General features: G+C 41.4%; 1 non-coding gene across 1 annotated transcript; it reads left to right on the forward strand.

Moving 5' to 3' along the window:
- The first annotated feature begins 9,509 nt into the window (after positions 1–9,509).
- On the forward strand, positions 9,510–9,617 carry LOC130942622 (small nucleolar RNA R71). Its single transcript, XR_009071188.1, has one exon. It is a non-coding gene; the product is annotated as a small nucleolar RNA R71 (small nucleolar RNA).
- The last annotated feature ends 9,586 nt before the right edge of the window (positions 9,618–19,203 follow it).

The raw sequence follows: 19,203 nt of genomic DNA on the forward strand, positions 1-19,203 counted from the left end.
CCTTTCCAGACTCCGCATCAACACCTGGCTGAAACATGGATATCGGGACTGCAGGAACAGCACCATCGCTTGGAACCTCCATACCAACTCTATCCTCGGCCAAAGGTGAAGTCGGGTTCACGACCGGAGCCTCGGGGTCGGACACCGGAGCCTTGGGTTCGGACATCGGAACCTCATCCTCAACAGGGGCAGGAACAATCTTCCCCTCCACAACCATGTTATCCGTACTGAACAAACTGAGATCCAATTCGGGAGCAAGAACCCGGACCTGATCCCTCAAATTCACAAACATAGCATCCATACCCTTGGCCACATTATCTTCCAGCTCATAAAAGTCATCCCGAGCAGATTGCAGCTTCTCCTTCGTCTCCACAAGCTCAGCATACAGCTTGGTATAGTTCTCCGTCGCCACCCTCGCCATCTCCTCAGACGTCTTCGCCACCGCCACAGCCGCGGTAGCCCTAGTCTTCTCTTCCTCCAAAGACTCCTCCAGCTCGGCAATCCTAGCATCCTTCAGCTGACTAACCTTATCAAGCTCGGACCGGGCCTTCTCAAGTCGGGAGCTGGTCGCCCCAAGGGGAGCTTTCTTAAACTCCCGAGCAATGGCGGCATGAAGGCTAGCCATCCGAACACAACTCCGCGCCATATACTGAAAGTGATGCTCCATGGACGCATCATCAGTAGAAATAAAAGTCTGAGGAAGAATGTGCTGCTCAACCCAACCGAGAGCATCGAAATCCTTGTCATTGAAACCAGCAGGCTCTCGGGAAGTCTTCTGTTTCTTGGGGGGAGGACCCGAGGTCGAGGTCGGGGAAAGCTGACCGGGTCCGGAGGTCGGAGGATCCTGAGTTATAGCTCGGAACTGAGGGACCGGAATAGTCTTCGACCGAGTCTGAACACCAATTGTAGTCTTCTGCGGAGAAGGTTGGGGAGAAGCTTCAGCCTCGATATTCCGAGATGCCGCAGATTTCTTCGCTCGACGGAGAAACTTCATAGAATCAGCCTGAGAAGACATCTCTGCAGAAACGAAACAAAGAGGTTATCAAACAGAAAGATCAAAACAAAGTCAAAATATGAAAATGAAATCTCAAAAAGAGGTCGGGAGCTACCTAACTCGGAACGGAGAAGGCTTGGATCTCCCAACATTTTCTTCGTATCCAAGTAAGGTGCCCGACCCCATAGACTGCTCAACACACCAACGAAAGCCTGTTCCACCTCATCTAGACTCTCGAAAGTGTACTTAACCGACACCACACTCTCTTGCCAACAAAGAGGAAACGAAGGCTCCCCACTCTCATCTAAGAAAAAAGGTCGGACATCTCCAACAGCCCGGACTTTGAAGTAATAGTTTTTGAAATCGTGAAACGACTCATCATACAAAGTGCAAAATTTCCTACCCTGGTTAGCCCTAAACGAAACCCAGGACACCTTCCCAGCACCCGACCCCGGCTTCGTCAGTACAAACAGATAAGAAAAAAGAGAAACAGAAGGGGAGACGCCTAAAATCTGACACAAAAGTTGGAAAAGCTTTAAAAACGCCCAAGAGTTCGGATGGAGTTGTGTAGGGGCAAGGTTACAAGACCAAAGGACCTCGGATTCCAGGTCGGTGAAAGGAAGACGGACACCTAGCTTGGAGAAGAAACAATCATAAGCATAGAAGAAAAGTTTCTCGGAACTCTCTAACGGTGGAAAACATACCCTCTCCTCGGACTCCGGGGCTGCTAACTCGTAATCCCGCTCAGACTCCCTGTTCTCACAAATACTACACTCCCTACGGAACCTAATCAGATACTCAGAATCTACAACAGACGGGACCCTTAAAGGAGCAGGATCTACCCAACCTAGACCACTCGGAATCTTGGTCGACATTGCTTGAAACACCTTTCGAGACATAAAAAAATCTTGCCTACAAAGAAAGAATACAACAGCAAGACAAAAATCACACAAAGGCAGAAAAACCAAATTCAACAAAAACAAAAGAAAGCAAAGTTCTTTTACAAAAAGAAGGCAGCAACTCGAATAACAAAAATGGATCGGAGAAAAGAGTCCCCCACACACACGTACAAAGCAATAGCGGCGCCTCTTTTCGGGGCAACCCGGGCATAGAAGATATCAGAAAAAAGAAGCGTACGAAGAATAAAAGCGAAAAAAGCAAACCTGGAAAAGAAGAAAGCGACGAGCTCCGACGAAAGGAAAAACGGCGGCGCAGAAAAGAACTCTGAAAAAACGCACAAAAAATGGAAGACGAAGAACAGAGAGAAAGAAGAGAAGATGCTCGAAAAGAAGTGATCAATAAACAAAGAAAAATGAAGAAAGGGGCAAATAAATAAAGCCTCCACAGAGCGCCGCACGGAAATCGAGGAAGAAACGGTAACAAGCAATAAATGCTGAAACGACCGTTTTCAAATTTTGAAAAAACTACTATGCCCGAGCTCGACCTTCCGAAAAAAGACGAACTCGGGCAGGGGCACTGTTCATACCCTGACCGAGCTCTCCAAACTCGGTAAAGCTGATAGAAGGCCCGACCTCGACCCAAGGCCCACGTTCGAGGTCGGACCTCGGACAAACAGGCCAAAGAAAGGCCCATCAGAAGGAACTAAGCCCAAAACCTAAAGGCCGAAAGGGCCTGGGAAAGGCGGTTCCGCAAAGATAGAGATGAATCTCCCAAAAGATAAGATAAGATAAGAATATCTTATCCAGGGATGATCGCAGCCAACTACTATAAATACACTGGAGCACCCAGGTATAAGGCATACTCTAATTCTACTTGATATCTGCTTGGACCCATGCTAACTTAAGCATCGGAGTGTCATTGCAGGTACAACCCCCCGCCGTTCAGCACAACCAGCTCGGGTCACAGACCCCCCACCTCGGGCCTTGCCAGAAGACCGAGCTACACGTTTCAGGTAACCCTCGGAACAGGGACGTTCGAGCGCTATGCTTGGCCTTGCTTCCTCTTCGAACCCTTGTGTGAGCACTTGGCCTCTTCACTAGCGTTCATTCTTTGAACGCTCCGCTCACTCTTTGAGCGCTACCTGCTTTTACATTCCTTAAGCACTGGCCTTGTTCCTTGAGTGCTATGCTTTTATGGCAATGGGCCACGCTTTGGTAAGGCACGCTTTCATGGTTCTTTCTTTTCTTTACCATTTCTTCACCTACAAGCAACCAAACAAGCATATCAAAGTATCACCAAATTCACAAGGTTTCTGAATCATTGGTGCGCGAAATTGTGAACAATACTTTTTCACAACTCAAATAATCCCCGGTAATGGCTCCAAGAACTTGGTGGCTCAATACCATGGCATTACACAACTTCGCACAACTAACCAGCAAGTGCACTGGGTCGTCCAAGTAATAAACCTTACGTGAGTAAGGGTCGATCCCACGGAGATTGTTAGTATTGAAGCAAGCTATGGTCATCTTGTAAATCTTAGTCAGGCAAACTCAGATGTATATGGTGATGAACGAAAATAACATAAAAGATAAGGATAGAGATACTTATGTATATAATTGGTGTAAGAGCTTCAGACAAGTGTATGAAGATGCCTTCCCTTCCGTCTCTCTGCTTTCCTAATGCCTTCATCCAATCCTTTCTTACTCCTTTCCATGGCAAGCTCGTGTAAGGTTTCACTGTTGTCAGCAGCTACCTCCCATCCGCGCAGTGAAAGCTAATGCACACACTCTGTCACAGTGCTGCCAATCACCGGTTTGGTTCCCTCCCCTACCGGAATAGAATAACTCTTTTGCGTCTGTCACTAATGCCCAGTAGGTTACAGGTTTGAAGCACGTCACAGTCATTCAATCATTGAATCCTACTCAGAATACCACAGACAAGGTTAGACCTTCCGGATTCTCTTGAATGCTGCCATCAGTTCTTGCCTATACCACGAAGACTCTGATCTCACGGAATGGTTGGCTCGTTTGTCAGGCGAGCACTCGGTTGTCAGGCGATCAACCATGCATCATGCAATCAGGAATCCAAGAGATATTCACTAAGCCTCAGATGCTTGTAGAACAAGAATGGTTGTCAGTCACCTTGTTCATGGGTGAGAATGGTGATGGGCGTCAATCATCACCTTCATCATGTTGAAGAACAAGTGATATCTTGGATAAAGAACAAGCGGAATTGAATGGAAGAACAATAGTAATTGCATTAATACTCGAGGTACAGCAGAGCTCCACACCTTAATCTATGGTGTGTAGAAACTCCACCGTTGAAAATACATAAGCATAAGGTCTAGGCATGGCCGAATGGCCAGCCTCCAATGATCTAAGATAGCATAAAACTCAAAGATAGCTACCCAGATGTCCCTAATACAATAGTAAAAGGTCCTACTTATAGAAAACTAGTACATAGATGAGGTAAATGACATAAAAATCCACTTCCGGGCCCACTTGGTGTGTGCTTGGGCTGAGCAATGAAGCTTTTTTCGTGTAGAGACTCTCCTTGGAGTTAAACGCCAGCTTTAGTGCCAGTTTGGGCGTTTAACTCCCAATTAGGTGCCAGTTCCGGCGTTTAACGCTGGAATTTCTTGAGGTGACTTTGAACGCCGGTTGGGCCATCAAATCTTGGGCAAAGTATGGACTATCATATATTGCTGGAAAGCCCAGGATGTCTACTTTCCAACGCCGTTGAGAGCACGCCAATTGGGCTTCTGTAGCTCCAGAAAATCCACTTCGAGTGCAGGGAGGTCAGAATCCAACAGCATCTGCAGCCCTTTTGAGTCTCTGGATCAGATTTTTGCTCAGGTCCCTCAATTTCAGCCAGAAAATACTGAAATCACAGAAAAACACACAAACTCATAGTAAAGTCCAGAAAGTGAATTTTAACTAAAAACTAATAAAAATATACTAAAAACTAACTAGATCATATCAAAAACATACTAAAAACAATGCCAAAAAGTATACAAATCATCCGCTCATCACAACACCAAACTTAAATGTTGCTTGTCCCCAAGCAACTGAAAATCAAATAAGATAAAAGGAAGAGAATATGCAATGAATTCCAAAACATCTGTGAAGATCAGTATTAATTAGATGAGCGGGGCTTTTAACTTTTTGCCTCTGAACAGTTTTGGCATCTCAATCTATCCTTTGAAATTCAGAATGGTTGGCTTCTTTAGGAACTTAGAATCCAGATAGTGTTAATGATTCTCCTAGTAAAGTATGATGATTCTTGAACATAGCTATTTATTGAGTCTTGGCTGTGGCCCAAAGCACTCTGTCTTTCCAGTATTACCACCGGATACATACATGCCACAGACACATAATTGGGTGAACCTTTCAGATTGTGACTCAGCTTTGCTAAAGTCCCCAATTAGAGGTGTCCAGGGTTCTTAAGCACACTCTTATTTGCCTTGGATCACAACTCTTATTATTATTTATTTTTTTTTGTTTTCTTTTTTTCTCTTTTTTTTTCGGTTTTTTTTTTTTTTTGAATAGCAATGCTTTTTCTTGCTTCAAGAATCATTTATTGATTTTTTCAGATCCTCAATAACATGTCTCCTTTTTCATCATTCTTTCAAGAGCCAACATTCATGAACCACAAATTCAAGATACATATGCACTGTTTAAGCATACATTCAGAGAACAAAAATATTGCCACCACATCAAAATAATTAAACTATTATAAAATTCAAAATTCATGCAATTCTTCCTTTTTCAATTAAGCACATTTTATTCAAGAAAGGTGATGGATTCATAGGACATTCATAACTTTAAGGCATAGACACTAAGACACTAATGATCATAAGACACAAGCATGGATAACATAAAGCACTAAAATTCGAAAAAACAAAGGAATAAAGAACAAGGAAATCAAGGAATGGGTCCACCTCAGTGATGGCGGCTCTTCCTTGCTTTTGAAGGTCCTATGGAGTGCTTGAGCTCCTCAATGTCTCTTCCTTGCCTTTGTTGCTCCTCTCTCATGATTCTTTGTTCTTCTCTAATTTCATAGAGGAGAATGGAGTGTTCTTGTTGCTCCACCTTAAGTGTCCCATATTGGAACTCAACTCTCCTAGGGAGGTGTTTAGTGCCCCAATAGTCTTGTGGAGGAAAATTCATCCCTTGAGGATCTCAGGGATCTCATGATGAGTGGGATCTCTTGTGTACTCCATCCTTTTCTTAGTGATGGGCTTGTCCTCATCAATGGTGATGTCTCCCTCTATGTCAACTCCCACTGAATAACAGAGGTGACAAATGAGGTGAGGAAAGGCTAACCTTGCCAAGGTAGAGGTCTTGTCCGCCACCCTATAGAGTTCTTGGGCTATAACCTCATGAACCTCTATTTCTTCTCCAATCATGATGCTATGGATCATGATAGCCCGGTCTATGGTAACTTCGGACGGTTGCTAGTGGGAATGATTGAGCGTTGTATGAACTCTAACCATCCTCTAGCCACGGGTTTGAGGTCATGCTTTCTCAATTGGACCGGCTTTCCTCTTGAATCTTGCTTCCATTGTGTGCCTCTTCACATATGACTGTGAGGACTTGGTCCAACCTTTGATCAAAGTTGACCCTTCTAGTGTAAGGATGCTCATCTCCTTGCATCATAGGCAAGTTGAACGCCACCCTCACACTTTCCGGACTAAAATCCAAGTATTTCCCCCGAACCATAGTAAGATAATTCTTTGGATCCGGGTTCACACTTTGGTCATGGTTCTTGGTGATCCATGCATTGGCATAGAACTCTTGAACCATCAAGATTCCGACTTGTTGAATGGGGTTGGTAAGTACTTCCCAACCTCTTCTTCGGATCTCATGGCGGATCTCCGGATATTCACCTTTTTGAGTGAAAAGGGGACTTCGGGGATCACCTTCTTCAAGGCCACAACTTCATAGAAGTGGTCTTGATGCACCCTTGAGAGGAATCTATCCATCTCCCATGACTCGGAGGTGGAAGCCTTTGCCTTCCCTTTCCTCTTTCTAGAGGTTTCTCCGGCCTTGGATGCCATAAATGGTTATGGAAAAACGAAAAAGCAACGCTTTCACCATACCAAACTTAAAATGTTTGCTCGTCCTCGAGCAAAAGAAGAAAGAAGAGAGTAGAAGAAGAAGAAATGAGGAGGAGGGAGATGGTGGTGTATTCGGCCAAGGAGGGGGAGAAGTGGGTTTAGGTAGTGGGAAAATGAAGGGGTAAAGAGGGGTATATATAGGAAAGAGGGGGATGAGGGTTCGGCCATTTGAGGGTGGGTTTGGGAGGGAAAGTGGTTTGAATTTGAAGGGTGAGGTTGGTGGGGTTTTATGAAGGATGGATGTGAGTGGGGAAGAGAAAGATGGGATTTGATAGGTGAGGGGTTTTTGGGGAAGAGGTGTTGAGGTGATTGGTGAATGGGGGAAGAAGAGAGAGAGTGATGGTAGGGTCCTGTGGGGTCCACAGATCATGTAGTGTCAAGGAAAAGGCATCCTTGCACCAAATGGCATCAAAATCCACGTTTTGAGCCTTTTCTGGCGTTAAACGCCGGGCTGGTGCCCATTCCTGGCGTTTAACGCCAGGTTTTTGCCCTTTACTGGCGTTTAATGCCAGTCTGGTGCCCCTTTCTGGCGTTAAACGCCCAGAAGGGTGCCAGACTGGGCGTTAAACGCCCAACTGCTAGGCTGACTGGCGTTTGAACGCCAGCAGCATCTTCCTCCAGGGTGTGCTGTTTTTCTTCCTGTTTTTCATTTTGTTTTTGCTTTTTTCAATGTTTTTGTGACTTCTTATGATCATCAACCTACAAAAAAGATAAATAACAAAGAAAATAATTAATTATAAACATTGGGTTGCCTCCCAACAAGCGCTTCTTTACTGTCATTAGCTTGACAGAGGACTCTCATGGAGCCTCAGAGATACTCAGAACCGTGTTGGAACCTCCCAACACCAAACTTAGAGTTTGAATGTGGGGGTTCAACACCAAACTTAGAGTTTGGTTGTGGCCTCCCAACACCAAACTTAGAGTTTGACTGTGGGGGCTCTGCTTGGCTCTGTTTTGAGAGAAGCTCTTCATGCTTCCTCTCCATGATGATAGAGGGATGTCCTTGGGCCTTAAACACCAAGGATTCTTCATTCACTTGAATGATCAACTCTCCTCTATCAACATCAATCACAGCCTTTGTTGTGGCTAGGAAGGGTCTGCCAAGGATGATTGATTCATCCATGCACTTCCCAGTCTCTAGGACTATGAAATCAGTAGGAATGTAATGGTCTTCAACCTTAACCAGAACATCCTCTACAAGTCCATAGGCTTGTTTTCTTGAGTTGTCTGCCATCTCTAGTGAGATTTTTGCAGCTTGCACCTCAAAGATCCCTAATTTCTCCATTACAGAGAGGGGCATGAGGTTTATACTTGACCCCAAGTCACACAAGGCCTTCTTGAAGGTCATGGTGCCTATGGTACAAGGTATAGAAAACTTCCCAGGGTCTTGTCTCTTTTGAGGTAATTTCTGCCTAGACAAGTCATCCAGTTCTTTGGTGAGCAAGGGAGGTTCATCCTCCCAAGTCTCATTTCCAAATAACTTGTCATTCAGCTTCATGATTGCTCCAAGGTATTTAGCAACTTGCTCCTCAGTGACATACTCCTCCTCTTCAGAGGAAGAATACTCATCAGAGCTCATGAAAGGCAGTAGTAAGTCCAAGGGAATCTCTATGGTCTCAGTTTGAGCCTCAGATTCCCAAGGTTCCTCATTGGGGAACTCATTGGAGGCCAGTGGACGTCCAGTGAGGCCTTCCTCGATGGCGTTCACTGCCTCTTCTTCCTCCCAGAATTCGGCCATATTTATGGCTTTGCACTCTCCTTTTGGATTTTCTTCAGTGTTACTTGGGAGAGTGCTTGGGGGAAGTTCAGTAATTTTCTTGCTCAGCTGACCCACTTGTCCTTCCAAATTCCTAATGGAGGATCTAGTTTCAGTCATGAAACTTTGAGTGGTTTTGATTAGATCAGAGACCATGGTTGCTAAGTCAGAGGTATTCTGCTTAGAGCTCTCTATCTGTTGCTGAGAAGATGATGGAAAAGGTTTACCATTGTTAAACCTGTTTCTTCCACCATTATTGTTATTGAAACCTTGTTGAGGTCTCTCTTGATTCTTCCATGAGAGATTTGGGTGATTTCTCCATGAAGAATTATAGGTGTTTCCATAGGGTTCTCCTAGGTAATTCACCTCTTCCATGGAAGGGTTTCTCAGGATCATAAGCTTCTTCCTCAGATGAAGCATCCTTAGTACTGTTTGGTGCATTTTGCATTCCAGACAGACTTTGAGAAATCAGATTGACTTGTTGAGTCAATATTTTATTCTGAGCCAAAATGGCATTCAGAGTGTCAATTTCAAGAACTCCTTTCTTCTGACTAGTCCCATTGTTCACAGGATTTCTTTCAGAAGTGTACATGAATTGGTTATTTGCAACCATTTCAATCAGTCTTGAGCCTCAGTAGGCGTCTTCTTCAGATGAAGAGATCCTCCAGCAGAGCTATCCAAAGACATCTTGGATAGTTCAGAGAGACATCATAGAAAATACCTATGATGCTCCATTCAGAAAGCATGTCTGAAGGACATCTTCTGATTAATTGTTTGTATCTTTCCCAAGCTTCATAAAGGGATTCTCCATCCTTCTGTCTGAAGGTTTGGACTTCCACTCTAAGCTTACTCCATCTTTGTGGTGGAAAGAACTTTGCCAAGAAGGCATTGACTAGCTTTTCCCAAGAGTCCAGGCTTTCTTTAGGTTGAGAATCCAACCATATTCTAGCTCTGTCTCTTACAGCAAAAGGGAATAGCATCAGTCTATAGACCTCAGGGTTAACCCCATTAGTCTTGACTGTGTCAGATTTGCAAGAATTCAGCTAAAAACTGATGAGGATCTTCCATTGGAAGTCCATGGAACTTGCAATTCTGTTGCATTAGAGAAACTAATTGAGGCTTAAGCTCAAAGTTGTTTGCTCCAATGGCAGGGATAGAGATGCTTCTCCCATAGAAATCAGGAGTAGGTGCAGTGAAGTCACCCAGCACCTTCCTTGCATTGTTGGCATTGTTGTTGTTTTCGGCTGCCATGTGTTCTTCTTCCTTGAAGAATTCGGTCAGGTCCTCTAAAGAGAGTTGTGCCTTGGCTTCTCTTAGCTTTCGCTTCAAGGTTCTCTCAGGTTCAGGGTCAGCTTCAACAAGAATGCCTTTGTCTCTGCTCCTGCTCATATGAAAGAGAAGAGAAAAAGAAAATGTGGAATCTTTTATGTCACAGTATAGAGATTCCTTGAAATGTCAGAGGAAAAGAGAAATAGAAAGAAGAAGGAGAAGAAGAATTCGAACTTTAGTTAGATAAGGTTCGAAGTGTGCATTCAGAAGGAGTGGTACTCCATAAATAGAAGGATGTGGGAAGGAGGGAAGAGAATTTTCAAAAATTCATTTAAAAGATTTTGAAAACATTTTGAAAATTTGATTGATAATTTTCGAAAATTAAAAGTGAAAAAGAAATCAAGTGATTTTTGAAAAAGATTTTGAAATTAGAAATTAAAAAGATTTGATTGAAAACTATTTTGAAAAAGATGTGGTTAAAAAGATTTAATTGAAAAGTTATGGTTTTAAAAAGATGTGATTGAGAAGATATGATTTGAAAACAATTTTAAAAAGATATGATTTGAAAACAATTTTAAAAGATATGATTTTAAAAATTAATGACTTGCCTAACAAGAAAAGATATGATTCAAACATAAAACCTTCCTCAACAGAAAAGGCAACAATTTTGAGATGTTCAATCAAATCATTAATTGTTAGTAAGTATCTTTTAAAAAGGAAAGAAATTGATTTTGAAAACATTTGATTGAAAAGATTTGATTTGAAAAAGATTTGATTTTGAAAAACTAAAAAAAATTGATTTGAAAACAAAATCTTCCCCCTAGCACCATCCTGGCGTTAAACGCCCAGAATGGTATACATTCTGGCGTTTAACGCCCAAAATGCTACCTCTTTGGGCGTTAAACGCCCAACCAGGTGCCCTGGCTGGCGTTTAAACGCCAGTCTGCCTTCTTCACTGGGCATTTTGAATGCTCAGCTTTTCTGTGTAATTCCTCTGCAGTATGTTCTGAATCTTCAATTCTTTGTATTGACTTGAAAAGACACAAATTAAAAATATTTTTGGATTTTTTTAATAATCAAAATGCAAAAGGAATCAATTAACAATGCATGCAAGACACCAAACTTAGCAGTTTGTATACTACTGACACTAACAATATGAGAATGCATATGAGACACACAAAATGCTTCAAGTCAATAGAATTCAAAGATTAGAACACAAAAATCATCAAGAATTACTTGAGGATCCTTAAGACACATGAATGAATGCATGCAATTGACACCAAATTTAAGATGAGACACTAGACTTAAGCATGAAACATCAAATATTTTTGGTCTTTTTATGATTTTGTAATTTTTTTTTTGTGTTTTTCGAAAATTAAATGGGAAAAGGTATCAAAATTCTTAATGAGAATTCCAGGAATCAGTGCAATGCTAGTCTAAGACTCCAGTCCAGGAATTAGACATGGCTTCACAGCCAGCCAAGCTTTCAAAGAAAGCTTCGGTCCAAAACACTAGACATGGCCAGAGGCCAGCCAAGCCTTAGCAAATCACTGCTCCAAAAGCAAGATTGATAAGAAATCAACAAGTTCTTGTGGTGATAAGTTGAAACCTCGGTCCAATGAGATTAGACATGGCTTCTCAGCCAGCCAGATTTCAACAAAATCATCATGAAACTCTAGAATTCATCTTCAAGAATTTCGAAAAAAAAAATAATACCTATCTAAGCAACAAGATGAACCGTCAGTTGTCCAGCCTAAACAATCCCGGGCAATAACACCAAAAACTTGATGTTGTTGCCGGATCTTGGCACTGATGTTACCAAAAGCTTGCTCAAACTTGAACAATCCCGCACGGCGCCAAAACTTGGTGCGCGAAATTGTGAACAATACTTTTTCACAACTCAAATAATCCCCGGTAATGGCTCCAAGAACTTGGTGGCAATACCATGGCATTCACAATTCGCACAACTAACCAGCAAGTGCACTGGGTCGTCCAAGTAATAAACCTTAGTGAGTAAGGTCGATCCCACGGAGATTGTTAGTATTGAAGCAAGCTATGGTCATCTTGTAAATCTTAGTCAGGCAAACTCAGATGTATATGGTGATGAACGAAAATAACATAAAAGATAAGGATAGAGATACTTATGTATATCATTGGTGTAAGAGCTTCAGACAAGTGTATGAAGATGCCTTCCCTTCCTCTATGCTTTCCTAATGCCTTCATCCAATCCTTTCTTACTCCTTTCCATGGCAAGCTCGTGTAAGGTTTCACTGTTGTCAGCAGCTACCTCCCATCCGCGCAGTGAAAGCTAATGCACCACACTCTGTCACAGTGCTGCCAATCACCGGTTTGGTTCCCTCCCCTACCGGAATAGAATACTCTTTTGCGTCTGTCACTAACGCCCAGTAGGTTACAGGTTTGAAGCACATCACAGTCATTCAATCATTGAATCCTACTCAGAATACCACAGACAAGGTTAGACCTTCCGGATTCTCTTGAATGCTGCCATCAGTTCTTGCCTATACCACGAAGACTCTGATCTCACGAATGGTTGCTCTTTGTCAGGCGAGCACTCGGTTGTCAGGCGATCACATGCATCATGCAATCAGGAATCCAGAGAGATATCACTAAGCCCTCAGATGCTTGTAGAACAAGAATGGTTGTCAGTCACCTTGTTCATGGTGAGAATGGTGATGGGCGTCAATCATCACCTTCATCATGTTGAAGAACAAGTGATATCTTGGATAAAGAACAAGCGGAATTGAATGGAAGAACAATAGTATTGCATTAATACTCGAGGTACAGCAGAGCTCCACTTAATCTGTGGTGTGTAGAAACTCCACCGTTGAAAATACATAAGCATAAGGTCTAGGCATGGCCGAATGGCCAGCCTCCCAATGATCTAAGATAGCATAAAACTCAAAGATAGCTACCCAGATGTCCCTAATACAATAGTAAAAGGTCCTACTTATAGAAAACTAGTACATAAATGAGTAAATGACATAAAAATCCACTTCCGGGCCCACTTGGTGTGTGCTTGGGCTGAGCAATGAAGCTTTTTTCGTGTAGAGACTCTCCTTGGAGTTAAACGCCAGCTTTAGTGCCAGTTTGGGCGTTTAACTCCCAATTAGGTGCTAGTTCCGGCGTTTAACGCTGGAATTTCTTGAGGTGACTTTGAACGCCGGTTTGGGCCATCAAATCTTGGGCAAAGTATGGACTATCATAATTGCTGGAAGCCCAGGATGTCTACTTTCCAACGCCGTTGAGAGCGCGCCAATTGGGCTTCTGTAGCTCCAGAAAATCCACTTCGAGTGCAGGGAGGTCAGAATCCAACAGCATCTGCAGCCCTTTGAGTCTCTGGATCAGATTGCTCAGGTCCCTCAATTTCAGCCAGAAAATACCTGAAATCACAGAAAAACACACAAACTCATAGTAAAGTCCAGAAAAGTGAATTTTAACTAAAAACTAATAAAAATATACTAAAAACTAACTAGATCATATCAAAAACATACTAAAAACAATGCCAAAAAGTATACAAATCATCCGCTCATCAATCATTCATAAAATCAACTAATTCTAGCTTAAACCCTATGATTTTGTGTCAATTAAATGATGGTTGATTGGTTTAACATAACCATAAAAATTCACTCCAAATCACTTACTTATAGTGCAAGAAACTGCATAAAACCTAATGAAACAAGTGAAAAATGCTTGAAAAGCTAGCATAAGATGACTTGTCATCACATAGCAAGAGTTTGTATTTCCAAAAAAATATTCGATCTTATAACAGTATGTTTGCCTTCATGTCTCTTGGTGTTAAAGTACTTGATTCAGTGAATGATGGGAGTGGTCCACCGCAGTTTATAATAATTGGTCAAAATTATCATCGGATTGGAAGTTTGCTCCCAGATCCTGGTCAGAAGCCTAAATTTGTGCAATTATATATATATACAACACTCAGCATGAGATAATGCATAGGCAGGGAATCTTTGGGTATGTGTGTTTGAAATTTTGTTGTTCAGTTTTTTTATTGTATTTCCATGATGTTTTCATGTTATTTGTATTGAAAAATAGGTTTATGGCTGTCATTGCATAGTTATACTATGTTTTATTCCCCTTATAATGCGTTATTAATCATTTTTGACTATTAATGATGTATCAACATATATGATACTTGTATTCTATGTGGTTCTTAAATATATTTTTGTGGTTAATGTATATTTGTTTTAGGCAAACATCTAAGATGGATAAAGAATTGATAACTGAGTTGTTGCAAATGATCGAAACTCATAATGTTATAACACAGTAATTTCGAAGAGTTAGAGAATTCTATCAGTGTCATCCATCTGAGATTTTCTCTTTGAAGTTGTATTCGCATAGGAAGGTTGATCGAAGAACTTACAGTTCTCCCTCTTGTGATGAAGTTGCTGCTTTGATTGTTGGAGATTTTGATTCGTCGGATCATGGTCGTGACATTATTGTTCGATCTACTACTGGTCAGTTTCAACGTATCTATGAAACTCATGCTCTGTATTGGCCCTTACAGTATCCGTTGTTGTTTACATATGGTGAGGATGGTTACCAGCTGAATATTCCTTATCGAGGTCAATAGGATGGATATGTTCCCAGAAGGAGAACAAGGGTTTCTGATGAGCGGATAATTTATACGCTTTTTGGCATTGTTTTTATATAGTTTTTAGTATGATTTAGTTAATTTTTAGTATATTTTTATTAGTTTTTAAGACAAATTCACATTTCTAGACTTTACTATGATTTTGTGTGTTTTTCTGTGATTTCAGGTATTTTCTGGCTGAAATTGAGGGACCTGAGCAAAAATCTAATTCAGAGGCTGACAAAGGACTGCTGATGCTGTTGGATTCTGACCTCCCTACACTCGAAATGGAATTTTTGGAGCTACAGAAGTCCAAATGGTGCGCTCTCAACTGCGTTGGAGAGTAGACATCCAGGGCTTTCTATCAATATATAATAGTCCATACTTTGCCCGAGTTTAGATGACGCAAACGGGCGTTTAACGCCAGCTTTCTGCTCTATTCTGGTGTTAAACGCCAAAAACAAATTGCAAAGCAGAGTTAAACGCCAGAAACAAGTTACAAACTGGCGTTTAAACACGTGAAAGCTTCAATGCTCAGCCCAAGCACACACCAATTAGGCCCGGAAGTTGATTTCTGCATCATTTACTTAATTCTGTAACCCTAGTAACTAGTTTAGTATAAATAGAACCTTTTACTATATATTGTATTAGACATCTTTGGATTATCTTTTGATCCTTTGATCACGTTTTGGAGGCTGGCCTCTTGGCCATGCCTAGACCTTGTTCTTATGTATTTTCAACGGTGGAGTTTCTACACACCATAGATTAAGGTGTGGAGCTCTGCTGTTCCTCGAGTATTAATGCAAAGTACTACTCTTTTCTATTCAATTCATGCTTATTCTTATTCTAAGATATTCATTCACACACAAGAACATGATGAATGTGATGATTATGTGACGCTCATCACCATCTCACTTATGAACGTGTGATTGACAACCACTTCCGTTCTACATGAAAATAAGCTAGAATGTGTATCTCTTGGATTCCTGGTCCATGCATTTGATTGCCTCTCCTGACAACAGATCCTTCAATTCCTTGCGATCAGAGTCTTCGTGGTATAAGATAGAATCAATTGGCAGCATTCTTGAGATCCGGAAAGTCTAAACCTTGTCTGTGGTATTTTGAGTAGGATCTGGGATGGGATGACTGTGACGAGCTTCAAACTCGTGACTGTAGGGCATGGTGACAGACGCAAAAGGATAGTAAATCCTATTCATACACGATTGAGAACCGACAGATGATTAGCCCTACGTAACTCATAGCTGGACCATTTTCACTAAGAGGATGGACGGTAGCCATTGACAACGGTGATACCCCTACAAACAGCTTGCCATGAAAAGGAGTGTGAAGGATTGGAAGAAGGCAATAGGAAAGGAGAGATTCAAAAGGAATGAGGCATCTCCATACACTTATCTGAAATTTCCACCAATGATTTACATAAGTATCTCTATGTTTATTTTATATTTATTTATATTTTAATTATCAAAACTCCATAACCATTTTAATCCACATGACTAAGATTTACAAGGTGACCATAGCTTGCTTCAAGCCGACAATCTCCGTGGGATCGACCTTTACTCACGTAAGGTTTATTACTTGGACAACTGGTGCACGAAATTGTGATCAATACTTTTCAAAACATAAACAATCCCTAGTAATGGCTCCAAAGACTTGGTGCTCAATACCATGGCATAAACACAACTTCGCACAACTAACCAGCAAGTGCACTGGGTCGTCCAAGTAATACCTTACGCGAGTAAGGGTCGATCCCACGGAGATTGGTGGTATGAAGCAAGCTATGGTCACCTTGTAAATCTCAGTCAGGCAGACTCAAATGGGTATAGATGATGAATAAAGCATAAAGATAAAGATAGAGATACTTATGTATATCATTGGTGAGAGCTTCAGATAAGCGAATGAAGATGCCTTCCCTTCCGTCTCTCTGCTTTCCTACTGTCTTCTTCCAATCCTTCTTACTCCTTTCCATGGCAAGCTCGTGTAGGGTTTCACCGTTGTCAATGGCTACCTCCCATCCTCTCAGTGAAAGCGAGAGCATATGCCCTGTCACAGCATAGCGGAATTCAGCTGTCGGTTCTCGGTCAGGCCGGAATAATATCCATTGATACTTTTGCGTCTGTCACTAACGCCCCACCTGCTAGGAGTTTGAAGCACGTCACAGTCATTCAGTCATTGAATCCTACTCAGAATACCACAGACAAGGTTTAGACCTTCCGGATTCTCTTGAATGCCGCCATCAGGTCCTGCCTATACCACGAGGACTCTGATTAAAGAATCCAAGAGATATTCACTAAGCCTCATATTCTTGTAGAACAAGAATGGTTGTCAGTCACCTTGTTCATGAGTGAGAATGATGATGAGTGTCACAGATCATCACATTCATCAAGTTGAAGAACAAGTGATATCTTGGATAAAGAACAAGCGGAATTGAATAGAAGAACAATAGTAATTGCATTAATACTCGAGGTACAGCAGAGCTCCACACCTTAATCTATGGTGTGTAGAAACTCCACCGTTGAAAATACATAAGAACAAGGTTTAGGCATGGCCGTGAGGCCAGCCTCCCAAATGATCTAAGAACTAAATGTCCGAAGATTAAAATACAATAGTAAAAGGTCCTATATATAGAAAACTAGTAGCCTAGGGTGTACAGAAATGAGTAAATGACATAAAAATCCACTTCCGGGCCCACTTGGTGTGTGCTTGGGCTGAGCAATGAAGCATTTTCGTGTAGAGACTCTTCTTGGAGTTAAACGCCAGCTTTTATGCCAGTTTGGGCGTTTAACTCCCATTTAGGTGCCAGTTCCGGCGTTTAACGCTGGAATTTCTTGAGGTGACTTTGAACGCCGGTTTGGGCCATCAAATCTTGGGCAAAGTATGAACTATCATATATTGCTGGAAAGCCCAGGATGTCTACTTTCCAACGCCGTTGAGAGCGCGCCAATTGGGCTTCTGTAGCTCCAGAAAATCCACTTCGAGTGCAGGGAGATCAGAATCCAACAGCATCTGCAGTCCTTTTCAGTCTCTGAATCAGATTTTTGCTCATAACCTTCAATTTCAGCCAGAAAATACCTGAAATCACAGAAAAACACACAAACTCATAGTAAAGTCCAGAAAAGTGAATTTTAACTAAAAACTAATAAAAATATAATAAAAACTAAAAGATACTAAAAACATACTAAAACAATGCCAAAAAGCGTACAAATTATCCGCTCATCACAACACCAAACTTAAATTGTTGCTTGTCCCCAAGCAACTGAAAATCAAATAAGATAAAAAGAAGAGAATATACTATAGACTCCAAATTATCAATGAAACTAAGCTCCAAATTAGATGAGCGGGACTAGTAGCTTTTTTGCCTCCGAACGTTTTGGCATCTCACTTTATCCTTTGAAATTCAGAATGATTGGCTTCTTTAGGAACTCAGAATCCAGATAGTGTTATTGATTCTCCTAGTTAAGTATGATGATTCTTGACACAGCTACTTATTGAGTCTTGGCCGTGGCCAAAGCACTCTGTCTTCCAGTATTACCACGGATACATACATGCCACAGGACACATAATTGGGTGAACCTTTTCAGATTGTGACTCAGCTTTGCTAAAGTCCCCAATTAGAGGTGTCCAGGGTTCTTAAGCACACTCTTTTTGCCTTGGATCACAACTTTATTTCTTTCTTTTTCTTTTCTTTTTCTTTCTCCCCTTTTTTTCGTTTTTCTGCTTCTCTTTTTCTTTGTTTTTTTTTTTTTATTCACTGCTTTTTCTTGCTTCAAGAATCATTTTTATGATTTTTCAGATCCTCAGTAACATGTCTCCTTCTTCATCATTCTTTCAAGAGCCAACAATTTTAACATTCATGAACAACAAATTCAAAAGACATATGCAATGTTCAAGCATACATTCAGAAAACAAAAAGTATTGTCACCACATCAAACTAATTAAGCTAGTTTTAAAGATGAATTTGAAATCCTGTACTTCTTGTTCTTTTGTGATAAAAACAGTTTTCATTTAAGAAAGGTGATGGATTCATATTCATAGTTTTAAGGCATAGACACAAAGACACTAATGATCACAAGACACAAACATAGATAACATAAGCACTAAAATTCGAAAAACAGGAAAGTAAAGAACAAGGAGATTAAAGAACGGGTCCACCTTAGTGATGGCGGCTTGTCTTCCTCTTGGAGGATCTATGGGAGTGCTTGAGCTCCTCAATGTCTCTTCCTTGTCTTTGTTGCTCCTCTCTCATGATTCTTTGATCTCTCTAATTTTATGGAGGAGGATGGAATGTTCTTGGTGCTCCACCCTTAGTTGTCCCATGTTGGAACTCAATTCTCCTTGGGAGGGTTTAGTGCTCCCAATAGTCTTGTGGAGGAAAGTGCATCCCTTGAGGTATCTTAGGGATCTCATGATGAGAGGGGTCTCTTGTTTGCTCCATCTTCTTCTTAGTGATGGGCTTGAGGTCATGCCTTCTCAGTTGAACCGGCTTTGGATGCCATAAATGGTTATGGAAAAAACAAAAAGCAATGCTTTTACCA

The sequence above is a fragment of the Arachis stenosperma genome, chromosome 7 (assembly GCF_014773155.1).
Source record: "Arachis stenosperma cultivar V10309 chromosome 7, arast.V10309.gnm1.PFL2, whole genome shotgun sequence".
Taxonomy (NCBI): Eukaryota; Viridiplantae; Streptophyta; class Magnoliopsida; order Fabales; family Fabaceae; genus Arachis; species Arachis stenosperma.